The sequence below is a fragment of the Bos grunniens genome, chromosome 4, assembly GCF_055505025.1.
Source record: "Bos grunniens cultivar Pamir isolate PY7600 chromosome 4, Bosgru_T2T1.0, whole genome shotgun sequence".
In the NCBI taxonomy this organism is placed as follows: domain Eukaryota; kingdom Metazoa; phylum Chordata; class Mammalia; order Artiodactyla; family Bovidae; genus Bos; species Bos grunniens.
The window spans coordinates 52,444,952-52,460,067 of NC_141168.1; the positions used below are offsets into that span (position 1 = coordinate 52,444,952).

Genomic DNA, 15,116 nt, shown 5'->3' on the forward strand with positions numbered 1-15,116 from the left:
GGAAATGAAGACTTTTGTCTAGTATATACTGAGTTTCCATTTAGGATAGGGAAAAAGTTCTGAAAATAGATAAACAGTGGTGATCATTATACAGTATGAATGTACTTAGTGATATCAAATTGAATACTTAAAAATTACTAAAAAGATAATTTATTTTATGTTCTATATATTTATCACAATAAATGTTGGCGAGGATGTGGAGAAAAGGGAATCCTCCTACACTGTTAGTGGAAATGTAAACTGGTGCAGGCACTATGGAAAACATAATGGAGATTTCTTGAAGAACTGAAAACGAACTACCATAAGATCCAGCAATTCCACTCCTGAATATTTATTCAACCCACCTCTAAAACCAGAAACACTAATTTGAAAAGGTACATGACCCCAAAATTCACAGCAGCATTGTCTACACATGTCAAGATATGGAAGCAACGTACATGTCCATCAGCAGATAAATGAATAAAGAAGACTATATATTCACACACATACACACAGAGGAATATTACTCAGCCATAAAAATGAAAACTTGCCATTTTCAATGACATGGGTGGACTTTGAGGGTATTATACTCAGTGAAATACATCAGACAGAGACAGACAAATACCATGTTATCACTTATCAGATCAGATCAGTCGCTCAGTCGTGTCCGACTCTTTGTGACCCCATGAATTGTAGCACGCCAGGCCTCCCTGTCCATCAACAACTCCCAGAGTTCACCCAGACTCACATCCATCGAGTCAGTGACGCCATCCAGCCATCCCCTCCTGCCCCCAATCCCTCCCAGCATCAGAGTCTTTTCCAATGAGTCAACTCTTCCCATGAGGTGGCCAAAGTACTGGAGTTTCAGCTTTAGCATCATTCCTTCCAAAGAAATCCCAGGGCTGATCTCCTTCAGAATGGACTGGTTGGATCTCCTTGCAGTCCAAGGGACTCTCAAGAGTCTTCTCCAACACCACAGTTCAAAAGCATCAATTCTTCAGTGCTCAGCCTTCTTCACAGTCTAACTCTCACATCCATACATGACCACAGGAAAAACCATAGCCTTGACTAGACAGACCTTTGTTGGCAAAGTAATGTCTTTGCTTTTGAATATGCTATCTAGGTTGGTCATAACTTTCCTTCCAAGGAGTAAGCGTCTTTTAATTTCATGGCTGCAGTCACCATCTGCAGTGATTTTGGAGCCCAAAATAATGAAGTCTGACACTGTTTCCACTGTTTCCCCATCTATTTCCCATGAAGTGGTGGGACCGGATGCCATGATCTTCGTTTTCTGAATGTTGAGCTTTAAGCCAACTTTTTCACTCTCCACTTTCACTTTCATCAAGAGGCTTTTTAGTTCCTCTTCACTTTCTGCCATAAGGGTAGTGTCATCTGCATATCTGAGGTTATTGATATTTCTCCCGGAAATCTTGATTCCAGCTTCTGTTTCTTCCAGTCCAGCGTTTCTCATGATGTACTCTGCATATAAGTTAAATAAGCAGGGTGACAGTATACAGCCTTGACGAACTCCTTTTCCTATTTGGAACCAGTCTGTTGTTCCATGTCCAGTTCTAACTGTTGCTTCCTGACCTGCATACAAATTTCTCAAGAGGCAGATCAGGTGGTCTGGTATTCCCATCTTTTTCAGAATTTTCCACAGTTTATTGTGATCCACACAGTCAAAGGCTTTGGCATAGTCAATAAAGCAGAAATAGATGTTTTTTTGGAACTCTCTTGCTTTTTCAATGATCCAGCGGATGTTGGCAATTTGATCTCTGGTTCCTCTGCCTTTTCTAAAAAAGATCTTCACAACCCAGATAATCACAATGGTGTGATCACTGACCTAGAGCCAGACATCCTGGAATTGTGAACTCAAGTGGGCCTTAGGAAGCATCACTACAAACAAAGCTAGTGGAGGTGATGGAATTCCAGTTGAGCTATTCCAAATTCTGAAAGATGATGCTGTGAAAGTGCTGCACTCCATATGCCAGCAAATTTGGAAAACTCAGCAGTGGCCACAGGACTGGAAAAGGTCAGTTTTCATTCCAATCCCAAAGAAAGGCAATGCCAAAGAATGCTCAAACTACCGCACAATTGCACTCATCTCACATGCTAGTTATCACTTATAGGTGGAATGAAAAAATAAAACAAACTAGTGAAGATAAAAAAACAGAAACAGACTCACAGATATAGAGAACAAATCAGTGGTTACTAGTGGGGAGACCAGGGCAGGGAGAGGCGAGACAAAAGGAGGGAATTAAAAAGTACAAACTACTAGGTTTAAAATAAAGAAGCTATAAGGATATGTAGTACAACATAGGAAATAGAGCTGATATTTTATAATAACTATAAATGGAATATAACCTTCACAAATTGTGAATCTGTTTTGTACACCTGAAACATATATTATTACATATCAACTATATATCAAGTAAGGGCTTCTCTCATAGCTCAGTTGGTAAATCATCTGCCTGCAATGCAGGAGACCTGGGTTCAGTTCCTAGGTTGAGAAGATCCCCTGGAGAAGGAAATGGCAACCCACTCCAGTATTCTTGCCTGGGGAATCCCATGGACGGAGGAGCCCGGCAGGCTACAGTCCACAGGATTGCAAGGGTCAGACATGACTTAGCGACTAAACCACCACCACCACATATCAATTAAAAAAATGAAGAAAACGAATCCCAGTTTCACCTCTTGTCAGACATTTAGGCAAGTTGCTGTACCTCTATATAATCCAGTTTCCTCCAGAATGGAAGAGGAGGATAGAAATGATACTAGCTGGGTTATCTTAAATGAATGAGTTGTGTGGGAAAGACTTACACTAATTCCTAACAATCAAAGTTAGCTGCTGTTTGATGATTTACGAGTGTGAATTCTATTGTCAAAATGTCTTGCATTTGGATTCTGTGTAGAAACCACCAATTTCAATTTTGTTTATAAGACAAACTAACATCTGTTTGAGCTCTCAAGTAAGACTTTACTCTTAAAAGATGCCCCTGCTGATAAAACTGTGGGGACAGGGGGCACTCTTGCTTCTTATAGGCTGGACACTAATTGGTGCTACCATTCTGAAGGGCCATCAAGCAATATGTAACAACATTTAAAACATTTATAACCTGTGGCCCTGCAATACCATTTCTGTGAAAATTAGTCACAATGTGTATGCACAAGTAACAGGTATTCACTGTAGCACTGTTTATAATAGCAGCAAATTGGAAACTATACGGATATCCATTCATAGTGAACGGATTAACTAAACCCAAACAATAAAATCTTACATAACCATGAAAAAGGATGATGCCATATTATAATATTCCTGGACAGATGTCACAATAAATTGTAAAATTTAAAACTAAATTGTAGGAAAAGCAGTTTGAGAACAGAATATGTAGTTTGACCACATTCATGCAATTTATGTTTACATGTATAGTACAATTTCTAGAAGCATATTCATCCAACTTTTATAGTAGTTATCTCCAGATGGGATTGTAGGGAGAAATTTACTTTCTATTTTAAACACTTTTGTGTTACTTGAGCTTTTTACAAGCATGTATTACTTTTCTAACCTGCAGAAACAATAAAAATATTTCCATTAAAAAAAATGAAAGAGAGACCATAAGGGATATATTTGGATCACCCATGATAGCCAGGATCTTGCTAGGCCAGGGTCCTCTGTTCATCAAACAGGTCTACTGCTTCCTGAACACAGGATTCAGCCTCTGAAAGGACTCAGATTTCACAAAATGATCACTGAGAGACACAGCAGCTTTCAATCTTTTGCATATGTACATGTGTGTGTGTGTGTGTGTGTGTGTGTGTGAGGGGGGTGGGTTGCTCAACAAAACAAAATAATGTGATGCAAGAGAGTGAAAGGAGAGATGGAACATCTTGAAATAAAAGCCACTGCAGCGAGATGCAATGGACAATGGGGATTCTGGAGTTAGAACTAGGTTCAAAACCCAGCTGCCTTACTTATTCGCTGTGTGACCTTGGTCAAATTACTTAGCCTCTCTGAGGCTAAGTAATTAGCCATCAATAAAATAGGAGCAACAACATCTTCCACCAAGAGTTGTCGAGATTCAATGAGATAAAATATATAACTTGAACCATAGTTAGTGTTCACAATCCTCTTCTTTCCCTCCTCTCAGACTTTAGCATTGCACTGAACAGACAGCAGTCTTGAAAATAGATGGTTTTTCTAAACAGCACAATGTTCCAGCGTACTGCTTGTACTGCATTCTCTTTAAGTGTCAAGTTAGGGCACTGTTGTGAAAGCTATAGACAGAATATTTTAACACTAGCATGAGGAAGGGGGATGGGGAAGTTTTATATTTTCTGACTCCTTCAGTGGGCAATTTTCATGATTCAAATGAGGTTGAAAATAACTTTCCAGGTTTTAAATATTCTGTATCATGTAAGAATGAGGAGGAATCGCTGATCAATTAGGTTTAAAAGCTACTGAAATTCTCTAGAATCATTTAAATAAGGTACTTATAAATAAATGCCCCTGAAGAGATGAGAGTAACCTTCCACGTCAGCAGTACATGAGTTAAACATGTGGTTAACGATAATATAAAAAGAGGTGGTATGTGAAATATCAGTTCATGTGAGGCGACACTCAATATTAATTTATGTGATATCAATACTGTTTTAGTCTAAATGAACCTTCCCCATATAAAACACTCCTAATTATTGTAAAACCGTTACTTTCCACTTACCATTGATCTTAAGGAAATGACTAAAACTTTTCCAGTGTGCTGACACAGCACTATTATTCTGGGTCATTATTCAGAGCAGGTGTCAATCTCTTTCACTTAATCCCAACGCAGGAGAAAAAAGGGAAGAGTAGTTTTTCATTTAATCAAGTCTCTCTTTTAAAAGATAAAAGAGGAACACATTAAGATAAGTGTAACTTTCATAGGGATGTTAACACTCTAATGATACTCTTTGGGACAAGTGAACAATTCTGATTTTCAGCTCAGTTCAAGAGAAAACATTAAATTTTATAATATGGGGGATATAGTAATTCCCTAACAGAATAGGTCTAGGCAATCAGTAACTGATACTCTTTCAAATGAAGTCATCCAAGCTTGAACCAAGTGACCAGGCTGTCCTTTGCTAACAACATTTCAGAGTTGACATGCACCCCCACCTCCAAAGCAAGAGTATGGTGTCTTTTGAGCTACACCTTTTAGGATTTTAAGAAGTGATTACAGAAAATCTAAACCACACAAGAGTTAATAATTATACAACTGGTGGTTTAAGAAGGCATTTGTATATTAATGAAGGGAAAATTGTGATGGTTTCAACCAGAACATCAGACTGTGTAAAATTGTTCTGTTGCAATTTTACAAACTCAAGGTGGATTTGTTCATCTAACTATCCTTCAAATACAAGTGGCTTATCTGAAGGCCATTAATTTGAGGACATATGGGATGGATTCCTCCATCCTAATCCATAGAACTTCAGGATTAGAGCTTACATGCAATTTTATGTAATGAACATTTGCTGAGCATATTCTAAATGACATACCTAGTTGCTAAGCACTTGACATGGATTATTTTATGAAATTCTTCACCAAATCTTATTAGGGCATAAGGGTTTCTAACATTTTTCCAGTAATTATTATGTGCCAGGCATTGTTTTATGCACTTTATCTATATTAAGTCATTGAATCCTTGCAATATCCTGGGAGATAGATGCTAACATTAGCTCTACTTTACAGATGAACGATCTGAAGTTTAGAGAGGTCAAAAAACCGTCAGGGCCACGTGCTAAGTGACAGAAGGCTGTTAGACTCTTGATCTGCTTGCCCTTACTCTGCACATGGGGAGCATGGGTCTGGGGGCACAGCAGATTGCTTCCTTCATTTATCTGTAGGTAGGGTCGGAGAAGGCAGTGGCACCCCACTCCAGTACTGTTGCCTGGAAAATCCCATGGACAGAGGAGCCTCGAAGGCTGCATGCAGTTCATGGGGCCGCTGAGGGTTGGACACGACTGAGAGACTTCACTTTCAGTTTTCACTTTCATGCATTGGAGAAGGAAATGGCAACCCACTCCAGTGTTCTTGCCTGGAGAATCCCAAGGACAGGAGAGTCTGGTGGGCTGCCATCTACGGGGTCGCAGAGTCGGACACGACTGAAGCAACTTAGCAGCTTAGCAGGGTTGGTTACAGGGCTTCCCAGGTGGTGCTAGTGGTAAAGAACCCACCTTCCAATGCAGGAGACATAAGAGATGTGAGTTTGATCCCTGGGTCAGGAAGATCCCCTGGAGGAGGGCATAACAAACCACTCCAATATTCCTGCCTGGAGAATCCCCATGGAAAGAAGAGACTGGTGGGCTACAGTCCATAGGGTTGGAAAGAGTCAGACATGACTTAAGCGACTTAGAGCACTTGCAGGGCTGGCTACATAATTCTCAGACCCAGCTTAACTGAAAATGCAGCCCCCCTTGTTCAAAAGACTGGGGAAAAATGTCGTTAAAGATATTAAATAGATTAATTTCCTCCCTGTCACAGTCAGTCTCTCCACTTGTCATGGTGTTTTTAATCTGCTATTTAATGTTGTTCAAAGTAACAAAAAATTAAAATATTAAATTATTAACACTCATTTTACCATTTACATTTATATTGTACAATGCCAGTTTTGAATGTGAATATGTTCACTTGTATATGGAATCACTGAATTCACACAATTCCTATGTGTATATGAATTTTGTTCTTACCTGCACAGTGGAAATGCTGCATAAAATGAACTCAACTGTATTTCACTTCTTGAAGTGTACATATTCTACAAATATTCTGCCTTCTGTTTACTTATAAGGAAAGACTGAAGAGAAGTAAGGGCAGCTCTATCTTTCCTTTTCCATTTGTGTCATCATTTTCAGTGTAAGAGATTAGTTGCCCAACACAGAGACTAAGAGAAGACAGTCTTGCTAAGTTTTTTGGGGTGTCTTAGAGAGTCTTTGGGCTTCCCAGGTGGTACAAGTGATAAAGCACCTACCTGCCAGTGCAGAGATGTAAGAAAGAAGGGTTCGATCCCTGGGTCGGGAAGATTCCCTGGAGGAGGGCATGGCAACCCACACCAGTATTCTTGCCTGGAGAATCCCATGGACAGAGGAGCCTGGAGGGCTACAGTCCATAGGGTCACAGAGAGTCGGACACAATGAAGTGAGTTAGCACAGCACAAAGCACCTTTGGCTTTTCTCTGAGTTCCAAGAAAGTTCCAGTTTGAAAGGAAAGCATGCCCTCTCAGGGCCGACAGTGTCTACTTCACCCCCATTCCACCTACAGCAAAGGAAAAAGACTTACCTTCTGGTTACTTAGTGTCTCACTGACTCCCACAGGTCCACCAGAATTTTGTGCATAAGCTGCTCCATGCAAATGAAGTGGGAGGGGACAGTGGACACATGAGAGCCTGAGAGTCTGTGTTCTGGCGCATGCTCTGTGGTCCAAGGGTCTTCCCAGAGGCGCTTGTACTAGCTCTAAAGTGGTCTGGGTCCCTCATTTCTGTTGGCCTTGACCCAGCTGCATGATCTTTGGCAAGCTGCTCATTGCTCCAAGATTTGATCTCTCCATTGCAAATGAGAACGGGTTCAACAACCTTGTAGGATTATTGTGAGGAGTAACTGAAAGAACGCACATAAAGCTCTGAGCATAAGCCTTGGCAAAGAGTAAATGCTTAGTAAGTGTTAGCCAGCGGTTCTGTGGTTGTTTCTGTCTTTGGATGAATTTTCCAGTTCCGTTTATTTGAACATCTTTATCCCTTCAAATAAGATAGTGAAGATTCATCTTAAAAGAAATGGAAACTTCCCAGTGGTCTCATAGCAAGGTGTTTAACCACAAAGCCAGCCACAATTTTCCTATTACCACTGTTAACACTGTTAAGAAAAGCCTTGAATGCAAAAGAAATGGTAAAACTCCCTCTGAGTGGTGTATGTGGAAGGGACAAGAGGAATGCTTCTCTAGGATTATGGGAAGCAGCCAGAGGATTGATTTCAAGCAAGAGACTGTTCTGTTTTTTTTTAATTTTTAAATTTTTTTAGTCTGCAGGCTGCAGACTCTTCCTGTTCCATCCCTGGCATCCTCCCAGGTAACTGCCCATCTATGAATTCACTAGACAAGAATCACTTGAAGTAGGGTCTCCAGACACTTGCATCAAAATCACAAATGCAGAATCCTGGGCCCAATGCCAGATCCTTGAACAGAAATCCCCCGGGGATGCCTGACCCAAGAAACTGTCTTTAACAAGTTACCTAAGTGCTGCTTATGCCATTAAGTTTTGAGAACTTCTGTGGGAGTCCAGGAGAGAGCTGAAAAGGAGACACTTGTTTTTTCCTCCCCAGTACTGGGCAGACTTATCAGCCTTTGTTGAATGTTGGAGAAATGACTGAATCCAAAAAATCCAAAGCATGCGCAAAAGGGCTTCTTACCCTCTGAGGACCCTTGGAAGGTTCTACTCTGGCCTCATATTCAGTGCATAAGTACTGGTAAGGCTGTAAGTTTGTTAAAATATTAAAATTCTTCCCTCAGTTCAGTTCAGTCACTCAGTCGTGTCCGACTCTTTGCGACCCCAAGAACTGCAGCATGCCAGGCCTCCCTGTCCATCACCAACTCCAGGAGTCCACTCAAACCCATGTGCATTGAGTTGGTGATGCCATCCAACCATCTTATCATCTGTCATCCCCTTCTCCTGCCCTCAATCTTTTCCAGCATCAGGGTCTTTTCAAATGAGTCAGCTCTTCTCATCAGGTGGACAAAGTATTGGGAGTTTCAGCTTCAACATCAGTCCTTCCAATGAACACCCAGGACTGATCCCCTTTAGGATGGACTGGTTGGATCTCCTTGCAGTTCAAGGGACTCTCAAGAGTCTTCTCCAACACCACAGTTCAAAAGCATCAATTCTTCGGTGCTCAGCTTTCTTTATAGTCCAACTATCACATCCATACATGACCACAGGAAAAACCATAGCCTTGACTAGATGGACCTTTCTTGGCAAACTAATGTCTCTGCTTTTGAATATGCTATCTAGGTTGGTCATAACTTTCCTTCCAAGGGGTAAGCATCTTTTAATTTCATGGCTGTAATCACCATCTGCAGTGATTTTGGAGCCCAGAAAAATAAAGTCAGCCACTGTTTCCACTGTTTCCCCATCTATTTCCCATGAAGTGGTGGGACCAGATGCCATGGTCTTAGTTTTCTGAATGTTGGGCTTTAAGCCAACTTTTTCACTCTCCTCTTTCACTTTCATCAAGAGGCTCTTCAGTTCTTCTTCACTTTCTGCCATAAGGGTGGTGTCATCTGCATATCTGAGGTTATTGATATTTCTCCTGGCAATCTTGATTCCAGCTTGTGCTTCCTCCAGCCCAGCATTTCTCAAGATGTACTCTGCATAGAAGTTAAATAAGCAGGGTGACAATATACAGCCTTGATGTACTCCTTTTCCTATTTGGAACCAGTCTGTTGTTCCATGTCCAGTTCTAACTGTTGCTTCCTGAGCTGCATATAGATTTCTCAAGAGGCAGGTCAGGTGGTCTGGTATTCCCATCTCTTTCAGAATTTTCCACAGTTTATTGTGATCCACACAGTCAAAAGCTTTGGCATAGCCAATAAAGCAGAGGTAGATGTTTTTCTGGAACTCTCTTGCTTTTTCAATGATTCAGCGGATGTTGGCAATTTGATCTTTGGTTCCTCTGCCTTTTCTAAAAGCAGCTTGAACATCTGAAAGTTCACGGTTCATGTATTGCTGAAGCCTGGCTTGGAGAATTTTGAGCATCACTTTCCTAGCGTGTAAGAGGAGTGCAATTGTGCAGTAGTTTGGGCATTCTTAGGCATTACCTTTCTTTGGGATTGGAATGAAAACTGACCTTTTCCAGTCCTGTGGCCACTGCTGAGTTTTCCAAATTTGCTGGCATATTGAATGCAGCATTTTCACAGCATCATCTGTTAGGATTTGCAATAGCTCAACTGGAATTCCATCACCTCCACTAGCTTTGTTTGTAGTGATGCTTCCTAAGGCCCACTTGACTTCACATTCCAGGATGTCTGGCTCATGATGGTGTGTAATCACACCATCATGATTATCTGGGTCATGAAGATCTTTTTTGTACAGTTCTTCTGTGTATTCTTGCCACCTCTTCTTAATATCTTCTGCTTCTGTTAGGTCCCTACCATTTCTGTCCTTTATTGAGCCCATCTTTGCATGAAATGTTCCCTTGGTACCTCTAATTTTCTTGAAGAGATCTCTAGTCTTTCCCATTCTAATGTTTTCCTCTATTTCTTTGCATTGATCATTGAGGAAGGCTAGTAAATACTCACTTCTCTGACCTCTGTGCTACCCCTACTGACCCAGCTGCCCAGGCCTCATTCTTGAACTGCCCTATGATCCAGCAACTAAGGGGTTAATCTCTGGTCTAACAGGCATCTCATCTATTCTCATTGGTCAGTGTAGGTGCCGAGCCAGCTTTTCATAGGTTCAATGAATGTGGGGATGTGGTGCCTTATGGGCAAAACTGTGCCCTGCCTGTGCCCCTACCCTTGGAGGTTGTGGGGGAGAACCCTGGGTGGGTAGTACCTCAGCTAATTTACCTTGACTCTAGTGTAAGTCAAGGTAAGGTCTAGTGTAAGGGTCCTTGTCTCCACACATCTCCCAGGCCATGATGGGTGGAGTCCTAGTGGGTGAAGTGGCATTCTTGGAGGTGGTGTTGGCACCCCAGCAGGCGATTGCCACAGGTTATGGCTGTCACCAGTGGAGGCACCCCTAGAGATGCTCTTGCATGGCTGCTTCTGGGAACTGCAGCCTACATGGGACTTTGGCTCTGAGAGATCCTGAAAGAGACAGGGTGAGCACAAGGCATGTAGAAATTTGAGTCCATAAACACAGGGGCTCTGTTGGCAGCTTTGACACAGGAGAGCCTGCTTGGTATAGACGGTGGATGCAGGGGCTAGTGTGGGGCTGGGAAAAGTGTGGGGAAACAGGGTGTCCTTTCATTTGTTTGGTCAAGTTTGCCAAAATCACTGAATGTCTTCCTGTCATGGCATTAGTGGCATTATTTTCACTGATAAAAATGAGGGCAAATATTTATGTAGTATTTGTCTTATGCCAAACACAGTTCTCAACTCATTTGAGTTATTATAATTATCATCACCAGTCCCATTATATAGATGAGGAAACTAAGACCCAAAGATTAAAGTTCAAGTAGCAGAGCCACAATCTGAACTCTGCCAGCCTGACATTAAGAGTCCACACTTATAAACACTACCTCTCTTCTTCAGTTTACACTAAAAATAATTGTGTGTGTGTGTGTGTGTATATGACTTACTTGGTCACAGAGATCTATAATATATAGAAAACTGTAATACAATGGCTTAGAAACATTGTGAATGAAATTGCTATCAGTTCAACAGAAGCAGAGATATGAGTCAGCACCATGAACAATATTGCTGATGTGGAGAAATTATCTGCCCATTGAAATTCCAATTAACCTAATGATTATTAAATTATTGGATACAGCATTGGAAAAGTTCCACGTGTATTCCTGTGTCAACCATGGCTTGGAGTGGGGAGGCATTGTTTACCTGGTAGCAGCATATCAAACAAGAGATCAGCAACAATTTTTAAAGACTGACAACTGATTTGAATAGTATTAGAAACGGATGAAATACTGCTTAAAACTTACATATATGCTTCTGGTTAGGGAATACTGGGAAGTAAATGTTTTAAATTTAGATGATGATTAATTACTTACAGATTTTTAAATATTTTGGTTATCACCTCAGCTTTGCTTATTCAATTCTCCATTATGTACCTTTGAGCCACACCTATTAGCTGGGAAAAAAGATGAGCTCTCAGACTTAGTACTGCTTTGTCAAGCTGCATCCCTTTCCTGCCTCAAGTTTGCTCCTGATTTGGCTCACACTTTTTCTTTTGAGAGAGGAGGTAGATTTCTGCTTTACTGGTAAAGGATGTCCTCATAATTGAGTGGGAATGTGGGCAAGGTAGCTGTTGCTTCCTTCTGTCAACCCAAGTAATTGAGCTGTCATATTTAAAGTTTTATTGGTTAAGATTCAAGTTAGGACTGGAGCCCTTCTTTTGCAATTCCTTTAGGGCCACATGTGAAGACAGCAAATAGGAAACTCAGTGATGAGTTCTGAATAAGACTGTGAGAAATCCAAAGTCAGCAGTCCCTGTGGTCTCAAGAAACACTAAAGGAAAGAGTTAAACACTTAAAACCAGAAAGGAAACACAAAGCACTTCCATTTAGTGTATAAAAACCAGTTCAGAAGTATGTGACAATCCAGGCAAAGCATTACAATTTCTAGCCAGTCCAGTCACGATTCTCTGGCAAACTGCACAGTCATGGTTGTGATGCATTGGGATGAGAGGTGCTATATAAATGTCAAATGTTACATAAATGTCAGGAATGATTATTGTTTGTTGTGCGTGTGTTAGTTACTCAGTCGTGTCCGACTCTGCGACCCCACGGACTATAGCTCTCCAGATTCTTTCATTCATGGGATTTTCCAGGCAAGAATACTGGAGTGGGTTGCCATTTCCTTCTCCAGGAGATCTTGCCAACCCAGGGATCGAACCTGGGTCTCGCACATTGCAGGCAGACTCTTTATCTCTGAGCCACCAGGGAAGCTCAATTGTTTGTTAACAGGGGCTAAACTGTTCCTAAGCAAAGCTCCAATCTTTAGCAAAGGTTCTAACCCACAATAACCCATGAGAAGGGAAAACAACCTTGGTTCTAGAAAAGAGCCCAGTTGGGATCTGAGGTTTGAAAACAGGGGTTGGGATGGTGCCAGTGCCACCACTTACTCAAGCAGCTTCAGGCAAGCTACCTAACCTTCTGGAGTTTGCCTTAGCTCAATGGCAACCCACTCCAGTACTCTTGCCTGGAGAATCCCAGGGATGGGGGAGCCTGGTTGGCTTCCATCTATGGGATGGCACAGAGTCGGACACGACTGAAGCGACTTAGCAGCAGCACCTGTAAAATGGGGATAATGACAACGCTCACCCTCCTTGTGCTGCTTGTTGTGAGAATCAAGGGAGTTCCACGTAGGTGTGAAGGCTTTGTACAATGTGAGCTGCTGCACGGATGACAGTGGTGGTCTGGGATGGCTAGGATCCGCTGGAAATTACTCTATGCCTTCTCTTTGAGTCTGGCTCACTGAGAGAACATCTGAATGGAAGTCAAGCCGAGGGATAGTGATGGTGAGGGTGTCTTGGCTGATGCTGAAAGCTCCAGGCTCCTCCTTTCACGGAGCTGTGGGGAAGACACTGCAGACCAGGGGCTCTTTCCCTACCTTTGGCTCCTGCTGTACCACTTTGTCAGCCGGGGAGCTTGGGCAAGTTACAGACGAGGCTCTGGAAGTGATCGCCAACGGCCCTTCCGGCTCTGACGCTGAGTCTAAATCAGGCTCATCACTTGGCTCTAGCCGTGATACACCTTTCCCTTCCAGGAGCAACTCTTTTTCCAGCTCTCAGACTCGAGAAGCAGGGGTCTTGGAAAGGGTGGGGGCAGTGTATTCCACATGAGTGTGCACAATAAAGAAGTTATTCCCTTGGAAGTGAGCTGGAGAGGGGCGGGGGCGGGAGGTGAAAAGGGGTGTCCACTGAGTGCTCTGAAAAGCCAGGATGCAGGGAACACTGTAATGAGGTCACGACTGTCGCAGCAAAACGGAGCTGGACATCTGCTGGTGGGGGAAGGGGAAGCGTCCCGCATTTCTGTTCGGAGAAAGTCTCTTCCCTGCACTCTTCGGCACCCCTCCCCACCTCGCCCCATCCCCACACCTTTTAAATGCTACCAGGCCCTACTCACGGGAGAGCCCGTGTCCTTGCCTCCTCCGTGGTCCTTTCTGAAACCTTGAGGATTGTTTCCAAGCTGACTCACACTACTAATGTCAGGGAGCCGTGTCACACGGCGCTGGGCTCTGCAAGCTGTTGCTTGCGCGGTCGCCGCTGCCGCCGCCGCTTCCCCGCGGGTGCACCAGGGTCCGCTCGTGGGGCGGGGGCGGGGCGGGGCCGGGGCGGAGCCCGCCCCCTCGGCGCGACGGCCCCGCCCCTCCCTTCCTCCCTCCCTCCCCCACGGACCGCAATGATTTAGAAGTTCAGGAATCCCACGTGACGTCACCGGGGGGGTGATGTAATGCACTCTAAATAGAATGTATTGTAATCTTTGCTCAGTCCAACGTGGTCCCTTCACCCGGGCTCCGCTCTTGCCTTCTCCACACTTGTTTGGTAAGTTCCTAAAAATACGGCTAGGCCACTTCTGGGGCTTTTGCATTTAGTCACTTTCGTTGCACTTGCCGCGGGAGCCGTCTCGAGAGCGTACTTGTTTGCAGGGGTGGTTCTCGGCAGCAGCCGCGAGGTTACTTGGTCCAGTGGGCAGGTCGCAGGGCAAGGAGTAGGGAAGATGCGATGCATTTTCTTTTTGGAGGATGATCTGTGTTTGTAAACACTTTGACGGACCAGAGGGAAGTCAGGCCCCAAATACTGGTGGACTGTGGAATCAGCCGTGTCCTGAGGCTACCCCAGAGACCCCACGCCGTGTCCGTTCCGGAGCGCGTCTTGGTGGCCGCCGCGCCGTGCGACTGGAGGGATGCTAACGTGGAGCGAGCGCCGTGTCCGCCCCGGCGTGCGTGCGTGTGTAGGAGCGCGCGTGTGTTTCCCTGACACGGGGAACAGTTATGAATCGGGGGTGTGTGTTTGCCTCCAGAGACCTGGCAAGGTGCGGAACCCTTCAGAAGTGCGGTCAAGCGGCGGCAGAGGCGGCAGCAGCAGAGACGGCGAGACAGGAACCTCCCCCCCGCGTCCCCAACTTCCCGGTGATGCGGCGGAATCCCCGGAGAAAGTTTGCAAACTTACAGCGGGCGCGGCGAGGACGCCGGGTCACCTAGGGGGCGGACGGGCGGGCGCACTGGGGGCTAGCTTCCTCCCGGGCCCCAAGCCTGCTGCTGCCACCTCTTGCAGGGCTGCCCACCGCAGGTGGTGGGCGCGCGCGCCGGGGAATGAGGGGGCATCGCTCTCGGGGGGCACTTGCCTTTCACTGCAGGCGTGGAATGCTCGACAGTGGCGAGGCTCTCCTTGTCTTCACTCCTACAGCCACCTCCTGCCTCTGTCCGGTTCTCACTGGCA

General features: G+C 44.1%; 1 protein-coding gene across 10 annotated transcripts in view; it reads left to right on the forward strand.

Moving 5' to 3' along the window:
• Positions 1-15,116, forward strand: part of CREB5 (cAMP responsive element binding protein 5) — a 489,069-nt gene that overhangs the window by 35,209 nt on the left and 438,744 nt on the right. For 3 of the 10 annotated variants that reach the window (XR_015162484.1, XM_086396402.1, XM_086396405.1), the window contains exon 1: positions 14,047-14,219. The exons of 1 other annotated variant lie outside the window; for it this stretch is intronic. The gene's annotated coding sequence lies outside the window, so the exon portion shown is untranslated. Of the gene's footprint in view, positions 1-14,046; positions 14,220-15,116 lie in introns of those variants that run through there. 6 more of the 10 variants (XM_086396410.1, XM_086396411.1, XR_015162487.1 and 3 more) reach the window with 5 other exon arrangements.